A 25,177-nucleotide genomic window follows, 5' to 3' on the forward strand; every position below is an offset into this window, starting at 1 on the left:
ACTATGTAGTACTGAATTACAGAGTTAGATTTTTAAAGCAACACCAAAGTTTTTTTACCTTAAAATAACGTTTCCAAAAAAAGTTCATCTCAAGTTCACTCAAAACAGGATGAATGGCACTTTCATATTCGCTTTGCAGCCCTCTATCGGCCAAAACCGCACTAAAGAAATTTCCAACCGTTGGGTTGCGGTTCTGTAGTTCCAGTGAAAACTACAAAAACTTGCTTTACGGCAGACCTACAATCCAATCAGAGCCAGCTATGCTGCAGTATTTACGACAGAGGTAATGGACAATTACGCTTCTAACCTGTAGGGGGAGCAAGTAGCAAAAACTCTTTAGTGTTGCTTTAAACAGTTTTTCACCATTTCCGTGTTTAGGATTATTTGGGCAGCTGAGACATGGCCCCACCCATAATATAATCTCGAGCATCCTTTTAGGTTGTAGCTTTTCTGCTAGTGGGTGTGGTTTCAGCATAGACAGCAGACACGCCCCCACGGGTTGAGAGCAGAGAATGCTGCCTATTTTTCAAAGATTCTGATAACTTATTTTATTTATTTGCCTTTTTTTCAGCATTCAAATTTGATTGGGTGGTTAACATCAAATTTTTCTGTGGTGTGACAAACTCAGATCACATTTAACTTTTCCCCCCGTCATTGATGAGTTATCTCGTCAATTAAGAGAAAACATTTGCATTAAAATCAAATCAAGCAAATTTTTTGTTACTAATTTTAAACTCTGTTTATGTTTTGATAATCGTTCTGAATCACAAAAATGCATCTATTTCAGCTTTTTACTAAAAAATTGTGTTTTTTTTTTAAGAAAAATACACATTTTTTATAGTTTATAAGCAGAAAAAAATATATATAGAAAGGATGAAACGTTTTTTTTTTCTTTGTTTGTTTGTTTGATGAAAGCAGAGGGTCTGTTCTTTAATTTGATATACACTAGTCAACATTCGAAGTGGATCAAAACCATTCAAAAAAGTTTACATAAAACCAATCCAAATACCCATTCTTGTCTTAGGACAACTTTGATAAACTTTTTTGATCCCCTTCAAATGTTGACTAGTATATTTGTATGCTTATATATTTTTAGAAGAACATTTTCCTGGAAGGCAATCACAGAAATGCTGGCAGGCAACTTTTCCCAAAAATGGCTGAAGGGGAATTAGTTAATATTATACTTTACAGGGATTTTAAATGTACAACATATCTCTTAATAACTTATTTTTCGGTTCCTGTTGACTCAATTTGACTCAGGCATATGGTTACACATGTCAAAACTTCAATCTGGCATTAAAGTAACAGTGACATCAAGAAATTTTGTTTTTCCAACTGTAAATAAACATTAAAATGGGCATCAAATACTATGCCACCACCTGGCATGCAACATTGCCAACTTATTAAATCCCTACTAATTCCTTCCTCCCTCTCTCTCTCTCTCTATCCTTATGCATGCACTTTGTTCCAAGTGATTACAGAAGTACCATTTAAATTTCTCATGCATCTCATCCTGTTCCTGCTAAATTTTAAATGGACATTTGAGAGTATGATGCTACCCACGTTCTCTACTCAACTCAGTTTTTCTTAAAACTCAGTAATTAGCTCAGCTTGGCATTCTTGAGTACGCTCTGACATCCAAACTGTAGATATGTGACACAAGCGTGTGGCAGTTCATTTAAAGCACTCTCAGTGTAGACAAGCGCGCTTCAGAAGTGCAGCTCATCGGAGAGCACTGGTGTCTTTTGCAAAGGTCACTACAAAATAACTAGCAAAAAATTATAGACATAAGGGGAGAAGTTGTCAGTGATTGGAGTATTTATAGGAGAGTGTTTCTTCAACTTTGGGCACTTTTTGTTTTGTGAACTTCTGTAAAAAACACACAAACTTGATTCGTTGACCATTCATGTCCAGCAGTTTATATGCAGGCACCACAGACATCTTTTATATGTTTTTGACATTTAGACCACATCTCAAATTATGTATTCTGTTTGATTGAATTATGTGGTGGAAATATGGTTTTAAACATTTTCTTGAAATAAAATGTCAGACTCATTTGTCTTGCTTAAGCTAATTTCATAGCCAGCATTTTATGTTTACGATGTCAATGCACACAAACAGTTTTTGCATAATCTGATCAAATTGCTGTTAGTTTGGAAATGACACGCAATGGAAATATTCTGGTCATCATCAGTAATATTATTTCCTTCTGCACCCATCACATCTTATATTTTGACTCAATCTTCTCTAGAATTATGGCTGTACAGTATGGATAAAAACTGACATTGCAAAAATTTGTTTTTCTGCAATGTATATATTATAAATACTTAATGGCTTCGCAAGATGACTTGAAAAGCTCTGTTTAAGATGAAACTAACAATTTTGATACAACTAGTTTTATATGATTATTATTTTTTTTTTTTATTTAAATATTATTTTTATTATGGTAGCGTTACGATTATTTTCAATTCGTGAACATTATTCAACTACATTGGTTAACATGGACTAGCACAATTATACTTCTACAGCAAAATCTGTTAACATAACACTTAAAGGTGCCAAAGAATGCATTAAAATAATATGTTAAATTGTTATTTGATATTTACATGGAATGTATTTAACTTTATGAAGTGCAGAACCTTTTTGACATGTCCATTTACAACCCTAGGATTTGTACTTTGAATGAAATGGTTTTAAAAAATAATATTGAACTCTGCTCTGATTTGCTCTGCTTTGCTCTGAGGCTCATGCCAGTAGCTCACATTAGGAAACAGACCTTATTTGTTTGAGCCTGTATCAGACAAAAAATACAGATTTTGAGGAGCGACTAATTGTTTGGAGATTGTTAATGGACATTTCTGAGTGGTAAGTTTGTGTTTTTTCAGTATGGACCTGCAAAACGTAACTGTAAAGTCAATAGTAGAACTTTTATGCTAGCATATAGCATTAACTAGCATACAGTGGCGGCTCGTGACTGCTCATCCGAGGGACACAAATTCAAAATAAGTGTTCGGAGTGTCATGTGTGTTGCTTGTGTTTTCAAAATATGTGTTTGTTGCGTCATGTGAACCATGTGCATCACGGGTTTTGTCAAAATAAGTGCCTGCTGCACATGTATCAAAACCGTTTATGATAAAAGATACGCTCACGTTCACAAAATACACGCAAGACACTCACTTAACAGTAAACTCTGATTACGCATGAGATTATGCGAGTATCTACCAAACACGAGTGTCTCTTTTATAATAAACCCTTTAGACGCGTCTGCAGCAGGCACTTATTTTGACAAGACACGTGATGCACATAGGATCACTCGACGTGCAGAAAACATAATTTTGAAATTACGAACCACAAACATGATGGGCAACATACATGTTGTGACGAACTTCGCATCGAGCGCCCTCGAAAAAAGAAGACACCGGCTGCCTAGCATATAGCACTAACTCAGCAGTCACAACTTTTTTTAACAACTTTGTAATTAATTTAATGGTGGGGGCGTACATTTCGATTGTACACGTCTTTTGCATGCACAAGGTTTACATAAAAATTATGCTCATATGTCGTCATTACCATGTACAAACTCTTACTATTTATCTATGCCTAGGTAAATACAGTTTTTTTATTCTATGGCACCTTTAAAATTCTGTCATCATTTACTTACCATCAAGTTGTTACAAACTTAATTTCGTTGTTCTGGTAAAAACAAAGGAAGATATTTTGAGCAATATTTGTAACCAAACTGTTTTGAGCACCATAGACTTCCATAGTAGTATTTTCTTACTATAGAAGTCAATGGGGCTTCTGTTTCTTGCTTCATTACAAATATCTTCCTTTGTGTTCATCAGAACCAAGAAATGTATACAAACAGTAAAAATATGAGGGTGAGTAAATGATGACAGAGTTTTCTTTTTTTGATGAACAATTATATTTGTATTAAATGACATTATGCATCATCTAATGATACTTTTTGTGAAGTGTTACCACTATTATTAATAATAATTAAAATTCTCATATTTTAACACTGAAATTTGGATCTCCAAAATGGTTTGTAACCCGTGCAAGTTTTTTAAACCCCTCAAAATTCAGGTTTTCTTATGAGTGCCATGTTAAAATAACCCAATAGCAAATAATGCATTAAGTATGAAGGCTTACTCAGTTTAGTTTTGCCCACATCCACTGCCAGACTAATCATTTCACTGTCAACGCTCCTGTATTTCACTGTCAGCAATTACATGCATGATAGCCATAACAATTTCCCACTCGAGTTTGTAATAGGATTTAAGCCATCAAACACAGAGCGTTTGCTTTATCAGTTTATTGTGTTCTCACCTGCGAGAAAATAGTAGGAGACATAAAATAAAAAAAACATGCTGTATCTATTCCGAAAAAGTGGGAAAATGTAATAGCCTCGTGTGTTTTTTTTTCTCTCCAGATTGTGTAAATGTTCTGCACTCATTTGCACTCACAGCAAGTGAACGTCTGGTACGATCAATCCAGACATGTCCGCTCCATCAACGCCGACTGCATAAGTTAATAATGTTCTCCATTCGACTGGCCTGAGTAATGGAGAGCATTACACGTGTTTGGGAGGGCCTGGACGGTAACACAAACACTGGAGGGACCCGCCGTGGAGCTTCTATACGCGCTACCATCTGCTGAAAGCCAGAACAGGTGCGGTGCTGCGTCCTGTAATGAGTTAATGACTGTAATCACAGGCAGGATCCAGACCAAGATCCTAATCTCCTCCGCATGGCGGATATGCCTCCGTTCCGACAACATAGGGTCACTTTGTGATGCCATGATGAGTCCACTGTGAATGACCTCATACTGAGATGCTTTGCGTACCTCCATCAGTCTTAACCTGAAGGATGCTCAGATAAACCACCGAACTTTTAAATGCTTAAGCAGGACAAATACTTTGATTATTGCCATGGGGAAAAAACAAGTGCAGGAGTTAGAAGTTAATTAACTAGATGAAGTAAAGTGTGGGATAGGGCAATGGTAGCTTGTGAATTGTACATAAAAAGGCAGATATTATAGATATTAGCATTTGTTTTAAGTCCTGGCTGGGAAACATAAGCAGCACTTGTGGATGCTAATAGTCAAGACCACCTAAACTGAGATCAAGACTAAAGGGTGTCAGACCAAGACAAGATCAAGACTTTGAGGGCCCGAGACCATCAAAAAATGGTCTTAAGATCAGTCTCGATTTATTCCACAGAATCTTCGTTCTTGGCGTGCTTATTTATTCAGTAGCAAAAAGATGTGTTGTTAAAACACACAAAAGTTCTGATTTATTGTAGATTTGTTTGGGTCGTGCCAAAATTAAAAAAAAACTTAGTTTGTTATTGTGTATAAAATTAAATTATTACTCTACTTTCATAAAAATCCTGATAATTTACTCACCCTCATGTCATTCAAGATCAAGGGCCCTATTTTAACGATCTAAGCACATTGTCTAAAGCACACGGTCTAAATGGGCGTGTCCGATTACACTTTTGCTAGTTTAACTACGGGAAAAATGGTTTGTGCGCCGAGCATTAAAATTATTGAAATTTTTATTTTTTGGATTAAACCCTTTAAAAGCCGTTGTCTTTCAGTCATAGAAGTACAAATAGCAAGCTTTTAATTGCTGTAAATGTATTGATATCCTACATAATCATTGTAATCTCATAAAATAATTAGCAAATATGCAAGAAAAGGTTTGTACTCTAAAAATACAAACAAGAGATAAAGAATTTGCAAACGTGCGGAGAGCCGAAGCGTTTCAGCACTCGGACAGCGCCATGGGATTTTTTAAAAGCATTACTTAAAATGTTTTTCATCTCACCATATCCACAGGTACAGAGTCATCATATACAATAAATCCGTGAGGTAGCATTTAAAAAAAAATAAAAACAGATGCATTTGTTTAAAGCAAAGCATTTATTTACTTACCAAGCTACAGGTGAAGCAGCTCTTTACGCCTTTTAACGTCTCATAATCGGCCCTCATTTATGTCCAAGAGACTCAATAATAATCTTTTACATTTAAATCCTTTAATCTTTCATATTTAAAAGCGTTTTTGTGCTGCTGCGCATTCATGTATGTGATAAGCAAACCCGCGTGGTCGTCCCGTTTATAGGCACATATTACTAACGGCCTCATTAAATAAACGCCATTATTGCGCCATTGACTTTAGACTTTTGACCAGGTTTTTGTGGGTCAGTGGCGTAGTCTATTTTAGTTGCCTCAAAATAGCAACGCGCCAACAGTGCGCCTGAACACACCTCGTTTTCAGACCAGAACGCCCATGGGCGCAAAATTGGACGCAAATACATTTGATATTTAATCAACGTGGCCCTTAATGTGAAAATGATAATTGCGCAGGGTTGAAACTAGCAAAAGACACTTGCGTCGCGCATTGCGCTGCATTGTGCCGGGTGTATGATAGAGCCCTTAATGTCCATCCATATATATTTTCACTCTTTTTTAAGACATTTACAGAAAATACAGGAAATATGTACACAAAATTAAAATCAAAACAATTTTGAGACTGAAGTCCTGAAGTCATTCGATTAGAATTACAAATTGGGATTTGGTTTCGTTTCGGTTTGGGAGGTCCTGCCGTTGCCTGCTATTGTTTAAGGGGAGTTTGCCCTGGATGCTTGACTCTTCAGCTTATACTTTTGTATTGTTTTTAATGCTACATAAAGAGACTAAGAAATAATTATATATGATCACTATACAATTGCAAAAACAACAAATCTTATGGTAGCATGGCATGGCCTAAGACTTCTGCAGAGTACTTTATATATAAATATATACTCTTTTGATGGCTCGATTTCTCCATGCTAACAAGAAAAATCAATGACGAACAAGTGAACTCTTGTAAACTATTTTTATTCTTGTAAACAAGCCTTTAGAAATCCATTGAGGTTCAAGGCATTTATGTGGCCCTTGAAATAAATATGCTAGAAAACAGACTCTTGTAGTGTTTGATTAGAATACAAGTGGAAGCGAAAAAATGATACAGTAAATATGTAAATGAAGCCGAGTGTTGGTATACAACAAACAATTAACAGATGTGTTTTATTAATTACATCTTATACGTCTATAAATTGACTAATGAATACGCTTGAAGTAACGTATACGTTAAATTGGTTTGTTTATTTCATCCAACCTAAAGTGTGTGCTTTCAGAGTCCATCCTTGAGAGAATGTCAGCTTTTTATTCGAAAAGCCTTTTTATTTTAAGTTTTTTGGCACATGCACACGCAGGCCCTTGTGACAAATTGAAGGCTGCGAGCTCTCAAAGACCTGTTCATTAAAACCGCTTTAAAGTTGTATGAAAGATGACTACTGTCCCAAAAAGAACATTGGGTGGCAAATAATGCTAAATTGGGTCGTGTGAAGGCTTAGGCCTTGGGATGGTAACATAAAGATTTTTATCTATTACATCTCATTAAGTTACAACGTTATTTTAATGCACTTTAGATTCATTTTTCATTTTTTGACAGCTCAATCCCTACTTTCCCCATATCTCCACCCCCCCCTTCACAGGATCTCGCCCATCTTATTTCTGCGCCTCTTCAGCTCCTTTTCTATTTTCTGTAATCTTGAGAAAGGTGTCAGCGTCTGTCGTCAGGCAATGTTGCCACCCAACGTCTGACACGGCCCCAGGAACATAGTCAATAAAGCTATCTAATTGAGTGCCACTGGCTGTTGTTTATTGACAAAATAAGACCTGGGAATTAGGTGCGCGTCGGCTGCTCGCCCCAAGCAGCCACCTTTCCAGGTTCCCGACAGCTGTCCACTTTCAATCCATCAAAAGCCCATCCCGGTCCTGCAGGTGTCAAAGAAAAGTCACCTGGCTGCGACTGAAAATAAACACTAGCTCAATTTGTGTGTATGTGAACAAGAGAGAGAGAGAGAGAGAGAGAGAGAGAGAGAGAGAGAGAGAGAGAGAGAGAGAGAGAGAGAAGGCAGAACATCTTTGTACCCAAAACTACATAGGGTAAGTATCATAGATGCACTCCCACATTATTTTAAATAAAATGTTTCTCCATATTGGGAATTTCACTGAGCTATATTACTTCCCTTTTCATGACCCCTGGCAATTTCTGTGTGATGAATTCAAATTTGCAATTTTGGGTAAACTGTCAGAAAAAAATGTCAAAAATGGTCCCTGGCTGTCAATGGGCTGGTACCCTTTTAAAATGTGCACCTTTGTACTTCAGAGGTACATATTGGTACCAATGCGTGCATAGTAGTGCCTCAAAGGTACATAATAGTAACTCAGTGCTTATGACCATTTTTTTGACCGTGTAGTATGCTTCCTTTGAAATCCGTACCCTGTGTAGACAGCAGCTATACCTTTTGTTGTAAGTTAAAGAATTGTCTTCCGATTCATATTGGTCTTTCATCTCTCCTTTTAATGCATGTCTACTAGCAGTCATTCTCCGGGCCACTAACTTGACAGCTAAGCTGCTTTGCAGAATCCGAGGCAGCGTGGCTTCCTCTCCCAGAGATGTTTCGACTAATTGATTAACGCTGCCACTTACAAACACAATCGCAGAATGCTGTAAGTGATAAAATTCCCACGGCTCCATCTCACAGCACCTACTAATGAGGGGACAAGCAAAACCATAGCCCAGGCAAGTCGAGGTGCCACCATCCCCTATCTGTCACCCAGGAAAGCGCTTATCAGTTCTCTTTACTTCTTTTAAATTAACTTTAATACTAAGATAAGAGTAGAGGCTCACATCTGCATTGGCACTGTTAATTGGCACTGCTATCGGCTCGGCAGAGGTGAGGTAAGGAAAGATCTCCAAGCATTCCCCTTCTACTCCACATCGTAGGATAGATAATGTGTCGTAAAGCCCCTCGATGTCTTTTCATCACTGTTTTGCTTCTCTTCCTCTGTCGTCTTTTCCAGCTCCACGCTTGGACGGCAGTCAGAGATGACGGGAACGATTGGGAATCGCCTTGGTGACAAGGAGAAGACGTGGTTGCCTTGTGAGCTCGAGTGACAATGATGTACGAGCAAGCCGAGCTTCTGATAATTCATCACTCACAGACACAGAGGGGTCCATTAATCAAAAACAACACAGTCAAGCTGCCATCTCCACTAAAAACCATCCCACCTGAAGCTTAGACGTCCACGGCTACCTGCGACGGTGACCTGGGTTACAGTTAGATGCTCAATTCTGCTTTAGGAGTTTCATGAAGATACTTGAGCATATAATACACTCTAAAAAATCTTGGGTTATTTTCAACCCCTCGTTGGGTCAAAAAGGGACAAACCCAACTTATTGGCATGTAATTTAACCTATCCTGGGTTGTTTTAACCTATTGTTGGGTCAAATAAGCACTCTCTGGGTTACTTTAACCCAATGGCTGGGTTTGTCCCTTTTTATACAACGCTGGGTTGAAACCGGGGTGTTTTTTAAAGTCTAGATTAGGGCCTGGGTAGAGAGATCACTCTTTGTTGGGTTGGGGTTTTAAATTGTTAAGTACATTTTTGGCATATATTTATGTATACCCTACTGAAAAATCCAGCTAAAACCAGCATAAGCTGGTAGCTGGTTTTAGCTGGTTTAAGGTGGTTTACGCTGGTCCTCCCAGCCTGACAAAGCTGGACATGCTGGTGGGCCAGCTGGTATTCCAGCCTGACCAGCTAAGTCCAACTAGACCAGCTTAAAGTGTGACCAAAACACAGCTAGACCAGCTTGCTACACCAGCAAAACCAGCTTCCTACACCAGCAAAACCAATTAAAACCAAGCTGGAGACCAGCTAAAACCAGGTATCCAGCTTATGCTGGTCTTAGCTGGATTTTTCAGTAGGGTATAAAACGTAGATATGTATAGGGGCATGCTCACATTATCCCAACCAAACCCCACCCAAGCACGTTTGACCCCCAAAGCCTAGTTCGTTTGACTAGACTGGTTGATCACTCTGTACCATGCCCTGGCATGGTTTGGTTGATTGTGCCATGGCCAGCTTGCATAGGTGGGCTCTGGCGTGATCATTTGGCCTTAGGCGCGGAACACGTAGTGATTGAAAATCACACCAGAGACTTAACATCACAATGGGTTCCAGTGTTAAGAGAGCACTTTATTTCCTGTTTTTTGGCGGACACTTATCAGAGGCCTAAGGCTTTGTTGTTGCAGACCTATCCGACTATAAACCGATTGCCAGTATATAACCCTTATTTTCCAACATATTTACACTTGGTGTCAAGGGTTTGTCATAGTCAATAAACTTCCCCTTTGTACTTAAAATAAAAGTATTAGCCATTGGCACTGGAGGGCTGCAAAGCTGGTTCGTGACTGCTCATCCGAGGGGCGCAAACCATGTGCATCCCGTGTTCAGTCAAAATAAGTATCTGATGCACACACGTCAAAACCGTTTATGATAAAAAAGAGGCTCACGTTCACAAAATACACGCAAGACACTCCCTTAACGGTAAACTCTGATTATGCATGAGATTATGCGAGTATCTGGCAAACGCGAGCATATTTTTTATCATAAACCCTTCAGATGTGTCTGCAGCAGGCACTTATTTTGACAAGACACGTGAAGAACATAGGATACCTTGACACGCAGCTCACATATTTTGAAATCACAAACCACACACATGACGGGCTACATACATGGTGTGACGAACTTTGCTCTCGAAAAAAGAAGTCACTGGCCGCCACTGGCTGCAAGTTGTTTTGACAGATCTTTAAAAAGGAAATGAGGGCACATTTATGACAATACTGGTATTAGGGGCGAGTGTCATAAATGTGCAGGCCTTTTCTTTACCAGTATTCTTTGTTTCTTTATAACTTTTAAGGAATTTGTTTACTTCTTGATGGCGATTATATTTAATTAGCGATAGCTTTTGTTTTCTCTGCCTATATTGGATTTGAGTTGGTACACTGATTGCCCCCTTGTTGTAACCTTTTTTTTGTTTGTGTAGGTTTTATGAGCACATTTGCTGAAACGAGCGATTGAAATACAGTAGGCAAAGAAGCCAAGTGGAAGACAGGAAATAAAAGGTAGGACAGAAGTCTTTAAAATTTGTCTTTTAGAGCAGAATATCCAAATAAAAGCTTAAAGGAATAGTCTACTCATTTTCAATATAAAAATATGTTATTACCTTAACTAAGAATTGTTGATACATCCCTCTATCATCTGTGTGCGTGCACGTAAGCGCTGGAGCGCGCTGCGACGCTTCGATAGCATTTAGCTTAGCCCCATTCATTCAATGGTACCAATCAGAGATAAAGTTAGAAGTGACCAAACACATCAACGTTTTTCCTATTTAAGACGAGTAGTTATACGAGCAAGTTTGGTGGTACAAAATAAAACGTAGCACTTTTCTAAGCAGATTTAAAAGAGGAACTATATTTTATGGCGTAATAGCACTTTTGGGAGTACTTTGACTCGCCTGAAAAGTCCGCTCCCCTTCTCACTCTCATAATGGGAGAGGAAGGGTGTTACTGCATCGAAGTACTCCCAAAAGTGCTATTACGCCATAAAATATAGTTCCTCCTTTAAATCTGCTTAGAAAAGCGCTACGTTTTATTTTGTACCACCAAACTTGCTCGTATAACTTCTCGTCTTAAATAGGAAAAACGTTGATGTGTTTGGTCACTTCTAACTTTATCTCTAAATGGTACCATTGAATGAATGGGGCTAAGCTAAATGCTATCGAACGTCGCAGCGCGCTCCAGCGCTTACGTGCACGCACACAGATGATAGAGGGATGTATCAACAATTCTTAGTTAAGGTAATAACATATTTTAATATTGAAAATGAGTATACTATTCCTTTAAAGGTGGCCAAGCATTTTTAAAGGGGTCATATTATGAGATTTTTTAAGATGTAAAATAAGTCTTTGGTGTCCCCAGAGTGCGTACTGTATGTGAAGTTTTAGCTTAAAATACCCCATAGATAATTCATTAAAGCTTGTTTAAATTTTGTAAGTGTGTGCCGTTTTGGGGTGTGTCCTTTAAAATGCAAATGAGCTGATAAAATGCAAACAGTGATGGCAATGATGGTGGTTTATTGAAATTAAAACCTAATTGTGCTTTCAAATATTTTCTCTCTCTTTCTCTCTCGCATTCTCTCTGCACTAAATGGCAGTGCCGTGGTTGGATAGTGCAGATTAATGGGCAGTATAATTGTAATTGGCTACTTACATCACAAAACAGGCGAAATCTGAACAACCTCAAAGTCAGATTTTTACCCCTTTAAGTTTAATAGTCCTGTAAAAGATCATGAGACATATCTCGATCACATTGTCTTATTCAACTTTTCATTAAACAAGTAGATCTTCTGTATAAAATGTGATAAATGAGCGGAGCAATGTGTTGAATTTCAAACTAGCATATTTTACACGTTCTCTCCTGAATGCTGACTGGCAGATTCTGCTGCCATATGTTCTCGCAACTGTGCCGTACCACAGAGACCATTTTTTTCCAGTGTCATTATAAGTGAAGTAGAGATGATATAAGCAGACGCGCATCTCGATACTATGGGTATTTGAAGCGTGTGGACCTGCAAGGTTTATTTGGAGAAACTAACAGCCAGCGAAGTGAATAAAACTACTCGAACTTTCTCAGCACTACAACCCATCAACAGAACCCTGCTAAAAAATGCTCCAATTTCTCTTCCCCGCACAGGAGTCTGGGCTTTGTGCCGTGATTTAGTTTCAGAGAGCAGCAGACGTTTCTTCAGAGATTCGGGGAGTGCCTCTATCAGTCTGTGTTTTCTCACTACAGATGTCAGATCATTTCTCAACCTAGGTTCCACAGTTTGTGCTCGATTCATTCCTATGCGTTTCCTTTGCCAAAGAGCTCATCAGCTGTAATGAGTTGGTGCCTGAAGTTTTTCTGGACTGCATTTTGCTCAGACATTTCTCATGGTGCTTGGCAAAGGGTGGCAGTGAGTGGGCCAGGCATGATTTGATAGACTCGGGTCTCCGTAGACCTAAATTATACAGGAAAATGGAACACAGATGAACCGTGACGGCCGCTCGCGTTCTCTGGGGCGTCTGAGTTCTCTTTATTGCACGAGGGCTGGGTTGAGTAAAAAAGGGAAGATTGCAGATGTTCGGTGACAAATGAAAAGCAGTTTTCGGGCGAGATGCCCAAGAGATACCCACCCCCGAGCTTATAATACTCTCCGGTGTTTTAAAACTTCAATTTCTCCATAAAGCATGGTTAGCACAGCTTGTATTGCAGGCTCTTGCTTTCACTTACCAGCTGTCCACCCAGGCCCATCTGCAATAGAAACTGGCGACTTCTGACTGTCCGCAGAGAGCCTCAACTCGCCGCAAATCAACCTGGCTCATCTGTCCCAACATTTAGACTTTAATAATAAAGACTGAGATGTTCCACAGTCAGAAGGACCTTTCCGGGAAAAGGGAAATCAAAGGGAATCTGCTTTAATCATCAGCGTCCTTCCTAGGTTTCAAAACAATGTCATTGAGGTTTTTATTTTTTTATTTTAAAATCCATAGGCCTTTTTAAATAAAGAAATTATTAGCATATAAGTCCCTCAGTTTGATGTTTGATCTTTGTTTGATCTGATATCAAAGTTCTGGATTTAGAATAAAATATGTTCCTACAGGGCATCCTCATGTTTTGCCCTTAAAGTTGCCATTTTGTTATGAATATGTGTAGCTCAGTGGTAGAGCATTGCATTAGCTGTACAAAAGGTCATGGGTTTATCCCAAAACCTGTATATGCTACTAAATATGTACAGTATTGTTCAAAATAATAGCAGTACAATGTGACTGACCAGAATAATCAAGGTTTTTAGTATATTTTTTGTTGCTACGTGGCAGGCAAGTTGCCAGTGGGTTCAGTGGATTCTCAGAAAACAAACAAGACCCAGCATTCATGATATGCACGCTCTTAAGGCTGTGCAATTGGGCAATTAGTTGAAAGGGGTGTGTTCAAAAAAATAGCAGTGTCTACCTTTGACTGTACAAACTCAAAACTATTTTGTACAAACATTTTTTTTTTTCTGGGATTTAGCAATCCTGTGAATCACTAAACTAATATTTAGTTGTATGACCACAGTTTTTTAAAACTGCTTGACATCTGTGTGGCATGGAGTCAACCAACTTGTGGCACCTCTCAGCTGTTATTCCACTCCATGATTCTTTAACATCATTCCACAATTCATTCACATTTCTTGGTTTTGCTTCAGAAACAGCATTTTTGATATCACCCCACAAGTTCTCAATTGGATTAAGGTCTGGAGATTGGGCTGGCCACTCCATAACATTAATTTTGTTGGTTTGGAACCAAGACTTTGCCCGTTAACTAGTGTGTTTTGGGTCATTGTCTTGTTGAAACAACCATTTCAAGGGCATGTCCTCTTCAGCATAGGGCAACATGACCTCTTCAAGTATTTTAACATATGCAAACTGATCCATGATCCCTGGTATGCGATAAATAGGCCCAACACCATAGTAGGAGAAACATGCCCATATCATGATGCTGGCACCTCCATGCTTCACTGTCTTCACTGTGTACTGTGGCTTGAATTCAGAGTTTGGGGGTCGTCTCACAAACTGCCTGTGGCCCTTGGACCCAAAAAGAACAATTTTACTCTCATCAGTCCACAAAATGTTCCTCCATTTCTCTTTAGGCCAGTTGATGTGTTCTTTGGCAAATTGTAACCTCTTCTGCACATGCCTTTTTTTAACAGAGGGACTTTGCGGGGGATTCTTGAAAATAGATTAGCTTCACACAGACGTCTTCTAACTGTCACAGTACTTACAGGTAACTCCAGACTGTCTTTGATCATCCTGGAGGTGATCATTGGCTGAGCCTTTGCCATTCTGGTTATTCTTCTATCCATTTTGATGGTTGTCTTCCATTTTCTTCCACGTCTCTCTGGTTTTGCTCTCCATTTTAAGGCATTAGAGATCATTTTAGCTGAACAGCCTATCATTTTTTGCACCTCTTTATAGGTTTTCCCCTCTCCAATCAACTTTTTAATCAAAGTACGCTGTTCTTCTGAACAATGTCTTGAACGACCCATTTTCCTCAGCTTTCAAATGCATGTTCAACAAGTATTGGCTTCATCCTTAAATAGGGGCCACCTGATTCACACCTGTTTCTTCACAAAATTGATGACCTCAGTGATTGAATGCCACACTGCTATTTTTTTGAACACACACCTTTCAACTAATTCAACGAATTGCCCAATTGCACAGCCTTAAGAGCGTGCATATCATGAATGCTGGGTCTCATTTGTTTTCTGAGAATCTACTGAACCTACTGGTAACTTGTTTGCCATGTAGCAATAAAAAATATACTAAAAACCTTGATTATTCTGGTTAGTCACATTTTACTGCTATTATCTTGAACAAGACTGTATACCTTGTAATGCACTGTAAGTCACTTTGGATTAAAGCATCTGCCAAATGCATAAATGTAAAATGCACTTCTGAGAATAAATGGGTTCATTTGGAAATCATAAAGGAAATACTATAACAGTTTTGCTTGTAAATAGTGGATGATCCACAACATTTCCTGACTAAAGTACGTATCATCAATGACGTTTAACTAATGCTGACCTATGAACAGCAAAGCCTTTTCTAATACAAGTTTTATTAAATGGTTTATGTATTTAAGTTCTTGTCATATTTAGTATTTGTGCTGAATCAAATTAATTCAAGCTTCGCACTGCTTTATGTGAACAAACAGCGTGTTAACTTGAAAAGCCCAGCATATGTACTACGCGCGGTGTATAGAATTTAAAACCAAAGTCTTGTAAATAGTATGCAGCTGAGACTACAGCACTGGCATTATAAAGGAGGAATCTGTGCTGATATTTGTACATGAGTTACCATACTAAGTAGGCACTGCGGTATCTGTGCTGTGAATATTCATGACTGGCGCTTTGCCATTGCAGTGGCTCTAAAATCCCATTTTCTGAAGCGTCATTTCATTAGGGGAGCAAATAGCTGCTTTGAAAATCCAAAATGATTTATCATTTCCTCTCTCGTTTTAAACTAATTCACATTGTCAGTGAAGAATCAGGGTAGTGGCGCTGCCACGGCTGATCGGAGAAAGGAAGTTGTGAATAATACGTGTGTATGTGTGTGTGTGTGTGTTCAGGCATGTGTTTTCACATCATCAGCATGCAGTCTCGCCTGATTGGATGAGGTGATGGGGATTTGAATAGGTAATCAGCTTTTAAACAGGATGGGGTTGGCGATTCGGCTTTTTTCTACCAGAACTCTGTTGTTGTTTTTACATTTTTGGTGATTTGGTATGGCATTAAAGGAATAGTTTACCCTAAAATGAAAATAAGCCGATGTTTTACTCATGCTCAAGCCACCCTAAGTGTACATGGCCTCTTCTTTTATCCAAACACAGTTGGAGTTTCTATTCAGCTTAATAATGACATGGATAGTGCCCCATTTTTAAACCTAAAAAAATGCATGAATCCATCAAAAACGAATCCATACATTTCTTAAATAAAGTTTTTGTAACGTAGGTGAGAGGTCAGCCTTATGTCGTAAACACGGGTACGGCCATAGTTTATAAAGTTTGAAATATAGATGTTTCCTTACAAAAAAAACTTGTTTCATTTCAGAAGACGTTTAAAGGGACACTCCTTTTTTTTTTTTGAAAATATGCTCATTTTCCAGCTCCCCTAGAGTTTAACATTTGATTTTTACCATTTTTTAATCCATTCAGCTGATCGCCAGTCTGGCTGTACCACTTTTAGTATAGCTTAGCATAATCAATTGAATCTGATTAGACCATTAGCATCATGCTCAAAAATAACCAAAGAGTTTCTGTAATTTTTCCTATTCAAAACTTGACTCTTCTAAAGTTGCATTGTGTACTAAGACCGACAGAAAATTATAATAATTGTAATAATCAAGGACTTTGCTGCCGTATCATGGCTGCAGCAGGCACAATGATATTACGCAGCGCCCGAAAATAGTCCCTTGGTAACTTTCAATATGCAAAAAGTTGTATCGCCAGACCCGGAGATTCGCTGAATGGATTCCAAAATGGTAAAACTCAAATGTTTAATTCTAGGGGAGATGGAAAATTAGCATATTTTTCCCCCAAAAAGTGGATTATTCCTTTAATAACTGTATGGTTATTTTTGATGAATAGATAGATGTGCTTTTTGGAACTTTACAAATGGGGCCTTGTCGAGTGCCATAAAATTTACTTTAAATTTATTTTATTGAATATTACTCGATGTTTAAAACCTTTACTGTGTTTGGCTGAAAACAGTGTTTGGTCACAAAACACAGCAGTGTTTGGTCAGGGGACACAAGAGAGCCAATGATATTTCACAGTCAAAAATTACGTATTGCTTCTTTTGGCAGCAGTATTTGGACGAGTGTACACACCGAATCTAAGATTTACAGCAGATAGTAATAGTTTTTTTCCTCTTTTTCTCATATGAATCCATTGTTTAACTTCGGTACACTTGGAATATTTGAACTTTTTGAAAAAAGGGTGCCAGTTTTATTTGCTTTGTTTTATAAACGGGTTACTTTTTTGCGCAAAATGCCTGAATAGTGTGTAAAATAAATACAATTAATCCTGGTGGTTTCAATTTTAAAATCATATTCAAATACATGTCATCATTGCAAAATTATACCCAAATATATAATTTCATACCCCAAAATACAGTATTAAGTTTCACCTGCTGCCGGTAGAGGCGCTTATTAAGGAAATGCATTTATGGGTTGTATTTAATATATATAGGTTTAATATAGTATAGGTAGCATCCTCATGATGTCTGGTTCGATTTGACAGGCACATGCTTTTTTAGAAAATGATCTAGGCACTGCTGGGACATCTTTTATAAAGTAATGTGTGCAGTATCTAAAAAAAATATGATTTTTCATTTATATGAAGTTCACTCTGAAATCTTGTTGACAAAAAAAAAATGTATTTGTCTGTTGTTTATTGACCATGTGCTTGGAAATTTCATGTCGCTTTTCTGAGTATGTGAACTTTTTGCTTCCGCTTTGAATTTATTGAATTTAGTTTTCATCTGCAAAAAGGTTACAAGAATGTATTGATGTAAGCTTCCGTTTTCAACCATAACCCAGCTGTGCCATTTCTTTTTCTTCAAAACAATCCAGCAAGCTCCACAGCAAGAAAGAAACATTAAAATGAAACCAATCTCCTCTTCAAGATAGATGTGTCTATAGATAAAACAGAAGCCTACTTGTCAACTTGTGGACTTAACGTGCAAGATTCAGTTCCCTGTTGCTATCACCAAATCTGACTTGTTTTACTTTCCTCTTCCTCCCTAAAACATCTTCCCATGCAGAGACGTCCTGTAATTGAGCTAGCCCCGATATCCTGTCTCCCACCTTCAATAAGTTTCCTCTCCGCCTGTTTTCCATTTCCTCCTCACATTCTGTAGTAGCCATGCATCTTTTAACTTGCGAGCTGGATTTATTGCGGTGAGCTCGGCGATGACACCTTTTAATATCTGAGTGGAGGTTGCGTTGGAAATGTGAAGCAGACGGCAGGGGTGAGAATTCATTACCCGGCCCCGCTCTTGCCGGTCCCAGCTGCTGCCTCGCTCATTCCATCTCACCCCTGAAATTGAGCGTCCTTTGCATATTTTCCAGCCCCATTACAATGCCAGATATGCAGTCCTGAGATGTTGCCCGCTGCTTGCACAATGTCAGTCAGCAGACAACTTGCTTCAACAACTTGACCCCCATCTGGTCCCTCTTACAGTTTTATTCTCTTTCCAGGATTCATTGCTCATGCCAGGCGAACTCTCAGCTACATATTTATTTGCAGATAGGCCAGTATGTTTAAAGCTGCCCGTCTCTGTGGAATGAAATCTTTTTTATTTGATGTGATGTTCCTCCATTTTAAGTCCCTTAGCCATCCCAAGTGATGTCACTGAGATTCGATTCTGTATATGTCGTACGCTAGTGGATTGTTTCGAGCTGTGTAAGTTATTAGATACGCTGTTGTTCATATGTTGTGTCAGTCAATCTTTAGGTTGACAAACAGTCTGATGCATGATGCATTGTTTCCAGCAATTGTGAAACCTGCCAATTTCAGGACATGCAGAAATTGTGGTTCAGCTTATATTTCATTGGATGCAAACTACTGTATGTTACGAGAAAAATACTGCAAATAGGCCTAGCAGTTGAAATGTAAGAAATGCCAAAGTCTTCCTAAAATAAAAACTTTATACAAGTAGTGCGTTTTCTCTGTAGTTTACGTAAGGGATAATTTAGAGGCAGCCGGGAAATAAGCCCCGACAATGTGATCAGGACCCAACGCGAAGCGGAGGGTCTTGTATCACACTGAAGGGGCTTATTTACCCAATAACTACTGGCTGCCTCTACATTATCCCGCTTATTACACGGCTACTTGCCACATAAGAAAAAAAACTGGACATGAATATGAATTTGAAACATTTTATTGGCATATTTGTTTTAAATTAACATTTTTATCCTTCCGCGAAACTTTGCACAGATGCATAAAATGATCGTTATACCTTATTAAGATCCTCTGCTTCATACTTGTCTGTCTCCATTTTTTTCTCTTTTAGCCAGTCTTTGAGAAGTTTTAATGCCCATTCTGTATTTTTTTGTGTGTTGGCTTCGTAGCTGTGCTCTATTTTGTCAAGTTCAGTCTCAGTATGCTCTCTGTGTCTTGTCGTTGTTCTTTCTTCTATACACTGTTTAAATGTTTTGTTTTTTCCGTACATGTTAAAATGAATGTCAAAATTTTCCATTCTTAATTGTGGTTGTCCAGTGTTTGTCACAAGATGGCGCCAAACAGTAATCTTTGTTGGCGCGGAGGGATTTAAAACATACAAGTAGCACCGGCGATGCGTTATTACTTTGGAGCAGTTATTATTTGAAAAGAACGAACCTGCAAATGTCTCAACTGACCAATCAGAATCAAGCATTCAAGAGAGCCGTGTAATAAAGTAGTTTACTACATAGTTTGCATGCAATACTGTATGTTCTGTGTCCCTGATTGGCCAGCTAATCTGTACGTTGTGGAAAAAAATCATTAATCTGACTATTCATGAATATCAGTCATGTAATCTTTTACGTCATTCCAGTTGCCTGCCGCCATCTTGAGTACCTACCAAATACCCATTAGGTTACTGACAAGCATTGGCTAGCTTGCTACGATTTACAGATTTCTTATATTTTACTGTCTATGATTTTTACACTGCAAAAATGATTTTCATGAAAAAAAATGTATTTTTGTCTTGTTTTCAGTAAAAATATCTAAAAATTCTTAAAGCAACACCAAAGAGGTTTTTTTACCTTAAAATAACGTTTCCAAAAAAGTTTCAGTGGTTCATCCACACAAAACAGGGTGAATGGCGCTTTCACATTCGCTTTGCAGCCCTCTATCGGCCAAAACCGCACTAAAGAAGTTTCCAACCGTCGGGTAGTGGTCCTGTAGTTCGAGTGAAAACTACAAAAACTTGCTTTACGGCAGACCTACAATCCAATCAGAGCCAGCTATGCTGCAGTATTTACGACAGTGGTAATGAACAATTACGCTTCTAACCTGTGAGCAAAGAGCCAGAGTTCTTTAGTGTTGCTTTAAATTAAGATGATTTTTCTTGATGAGCAAAACGACCCAAGAAAATAAGTGTAGTTTTAGACCAAAAATATCAATTTAAGTGATTTTCTGCATAAAACAAGCAAAAAAAATAAATAAATCTGCCAATGGCGTAAGCAAAAAATCTTGAAAATTTTTCTTAAACACAAAATTCAAGAAAAATGTGCTTACCCAATTGGCAGATTTTTTTTGCTTGTTTTATGCAAGACACTTCCCTTCGGCTTTCCTGTGGGTTCTTGCTTGATATACTGTATATACTGTCAGAATAAAATGGGCAAAAAATTGTCCTAATAAACTCTTTAGGTGCAAAGGCGTACTTTTCGAAAGGGTACAGTCACCGCTAGGGACCATTTTTGACCGACACAATGTTCTTGTTGTAGAGACTCCACAGAGTGGCATGTGGTCTGTGGTAATGAGCACCTTACAAATACAGTAACCAAGGTCATTAATGCAGTAACATTAGCTGGAGTCTTTTTACCTTTTATATAAAACTCTAATCTACAATATGCTTATGTTCCCCTATTATTGTGCTTTGCATTATTTCCCTATCAAATAGACCCAATTCTTTACCTTGGTGATAATCCCAGAGGCTTTATAATCTCTTATGTCTGGGTTTTCTTTCGATCTCAGACCAACATTTATAATGAGTTTTAATGAGTTGTCCTGAAAGGTTGCCTTGGCGTAATTACAGAAAGAAAAGAATTGGCTCAGAACCTGCAGTTTCTTGAACTTTGTTAAAGCCCCAGCAGGATTTGTAACCAGCAGGCTCGGCACACCTCGACCTTAGACCGCAAAGACACGCTGTTCTGCCAAAAAAGACCCCATTCATAACAAAAGTTTTTACAGACTCAAAAGTTCTGTGACAAATTCAAGAGCTCCTATTAGAAAGTAGAAGAGTTAGCGAGGATAAAACAGGTTATTTACATGCACAACATGAAAAGTGACAATTATTTAGACTTCAAATTACAAAAGTTTAAATAGATAAAAATTAATCAACTACACTTTAATATTTACATCAGTTAAAGGCGGGGTAAGTGATTTTGTCACTTGTAGCCAATCAGCAGTAATAGCCAATTGTTCATGATTTTCACAAAAGTTTAATGCCTTCCAGAAAATGTTCTTCTTTAAATATATAAACAAATAACATATCAAATGAAAGAACAGACCGTCTGCTTTAAAAAAAAAAAAGTTTCATCCTACCTTCATTAGTTCTCTTTTTATCGCCTCTCAATATGGCTAGGTTTCTTCAAAAACACCAAATTTTGAGCAAAAAGCTAAGAAAATTCCATTTTTGTGAAGGACTTTTGATAGAGATCAGATGCAGGGCGATCTTTAAAACATACACAGAGTTCTTTCTCTTTCACGTGAGAAGCTACTTCTGGGTTGTATAAGTTGCGGAAGTGCGCCGCCTGGCGGATAATAGGGGTATTGTGGGAAGCCGGAAATTCTCGCCATTGGCAGGGAAGCGTTTTCTCTTAATTGACGAGTTATCTCGTCAGTGGCGGCGAAAGAGTTAAAGGCGCTGTGCATGATCTCTGAAAGACAATGTTGACATTTGAAATCACCTAAACAAACACGCCCCTACCCCAATAGAATCTGGCCCTTTTTTTGATAGACCCGCCCCACACATACGTAACCCAGGCAACAATGACGATAAGTAGACACGCCCCTTATTGTCGATGGCTACAAGTGTGTTTTGGTACTCGGCCCGACTCCCTTTTCCAAAGTGTTTTTCAAAAATCATGCACCCCGCCTTTAATAACGTATTTTATTTACTTTGCTTTTTTGACATTCAAATTTGGCTGGGTGGTTAACAACACATAACACATCTATCTTTTTTTTTTTTTTTGTGTGACAAACTCCAGACTTTAAACTGGTCAATAACCACAATGTGAATATCAATTCATTTTGTTTTACTTTATGCAGCACACCTTTGGGAATAAGCTGCCATGATTTGAGCATCAAACAGCTTTTTTGTTTGGAAAACATTGATATAGATTAATCAATAATAATTTACAAAACTTTTTGTATCATTTTGTGGATTGTTTATAAACAGGTCAGGAGCAGCTTGCTTATATTTGGTGCTTTTGTTTTATGGCTATCTTTGCATTCCACCCTTGTTTTTCTAATAAAGGACTGGAAATTGGTTTTGCACCCTTTCTCTCACCGAGTCTTTTGTTGCACCTTCATTATGGTGCATTGCAATATTCCAGCACACAACAGCAGTAATCACACTGGCCCACAAACCTTGACAATTAACACCATGCTGCTCCTTCCGACTTCTTTCATTTGTTTAGACCTCAAATTTAGCCTGTTTTCTATTAGGCAAGATCACGCTAAACGCTTACAGATGTTAATGTTTTAATACACTACTGCACATCCTCAATCTTTGTTATTCGATTTTGAGTACATTTAAAGAGCTCCCTCCATTATCAGGCTCTGACACTGCTTTTTTGGCCCAGGACTCGGACATAATGGTATGTCGTCATATAGTAATCTCTCTCTTTCTCTCACCTTTAAGCTTTTGGTAAACCACATGTTAAGATGCTGTGTACTCTGTGTCTATTTTTGCAAGGCGACGACAGTTTTGTCTTCGTGACCTGTCACGTATTCACATGCTGAGCAGCAGTCACTAAACTCTAATTAATGTAGGAAGTCCCACTGGTTTGTCACTTGCGAGGACTGTAGTTAAACAGCAAGCCTGTGTGTTCAGGACCCAAATCCTTGCTGTAATTACACATAGGACCCCCTCACTGTTCAGTCGCTGTGAATATTACCAGAGTGAGTAATATGTACCTCCTACCTAAATATCAAGAGTTCAGATGCAAAACTTTCCTCTAAGTGCATCTGACTTGTTTTCTTGTAAATTTGCATTTTTTATCAGGCTTTTATGGTTAGGTTCAGTGATTTCACTGTAATGTCAATGAGGTTTTTAGTCAGTAACTGAAATGTTACTGTCTTATTTACACAAATGTCGCTTTTGACATTTCATTGTTATTTAAAAAATTTGACTCTTTCGCTGCAAAACCCTCTAAGTGCATGCAAGCTTTAAAACTTTATTTAAAAAATAGACATTGTTAACAATTGCAGAATCACTTAAGATGCAACTAGAAACATTGCAAATAATGAAAGTCAGAATGTAAAAATGAAGAAACTAATCCACACATTATTATTGTGATTCATGTGAATGCCAAAAACGGGTTGTATTCAGATCCAAGTAATCTCAAGGGATTTAAAGGCGGGGTGCATGATTTTTAAAAAACACTTTGGAAAAGGGAGTCGGCCGAGTACCAAAACACACTTGTAGCCAATCAGCAGTAAGGGGCATGTCTACCAACTGACATCGTTGTCTGGGTTGCGTATGTGTGGGGCGGGTCTAGATACTATTTTGTTGTAGGGGCGTCAATATATAAACATTGGCTTTCAGAGATCATGCACCCCACCTTTAAGTCTGAATATGATCCACAGTTGTTTTGCAAATTTTCGTTCTCGTTCATCTAATTAATCTATCATGCACTTAGAGTAAAACAAACAACAAATCGGCATGGCATTTTGTGCATTCTGCTAACAATGTGCTCTTTCTGATTGATGTGAGGCCAGAATTAGGCCGAATTAGGAGGTATTTGATAAACATATAATACGTGCCGAGAGCATTTTGGGAAATGTCATTATCTAATTTTTGATAGAAATTATGATTAACAGCTTGATCTGAGCTCTTCATACAGTATATTCTGATTGGTACCATAATTTACTGTTTTTTTGGGGGGGGGGGGGGTATTCTGTGTTGTGACTTGCATGTAAGCATCTGTTACAGCCTGACGAGAATTTTTACACATTTTAAGAGTTGGCTAATTTGTATAAATTCATACAAAGTTAATCGCACAAAAACATACGGTTATCATAAAAAAATAACGAAACCCAACCCCTAACCCCGCCCCTAACCACAACGTCATATGGGTCAAGGCAAATCGTACAAAAATCTACGAATGTGGTCGTATGCATTATTACCAATTAGCCACCTCATAAAATACGTACGAATTGCCATGATATAGCGTTATGTGTTTAGACAGTAGGCAAAAAAAAACTAGAATTTGTCTGATCATTTTAATTTTTGCTAAGTACTAACATTTTGCACATTTTGGCTTATAAGCTCAACTGTGCTGTGTCATGCCACCGTGCCAATTTGTATGTTTTTTTTTTTTTTTAATAATGATTGTATGTTTTTGTACGATTCAATTAGCCAACTCGTAAAATACATACGAATTCTCGTGAGATCGGGCTGGTCATGCACACAATGAGATTCTGGTTGTCTGCCAGTCCAAATGTGCAAATACAAAAAGCACATAGATACAATCATACATATCCATATGACCCATACCCATACACACAAGTGCTCATACGTACTTACATGCACAGACACACTCAGTATGAATCAGTCCAGGCGTCTTGCTCTGCTGTTCACAGTTTAATGAACAGCGACACCACATTGAGATGGATGAAGGCCAGGCCTGCTGGTGTTTTATACATGAAACGCTCTGCAGATTGTCATAAGGAACTGAAATACAGTTCTGCTTTTTCCCCAGCTG

The sequence above is a fragment of the Misgurnus anguillicaudatus genome, chromosome 4 (genome assembly GCF_027580225.2).
Source record: "Misgurnus anguillicaudatus chromosome 4, ASM2758022v2, whole genome shotgun sequence".
Lineage (NCBI taxonomy): Eukaryota > Metazoa > Chordata > Actinopteri > Cypriniformes > Cobitidae > Misgurnus > Misgurnus anguillicaudatus.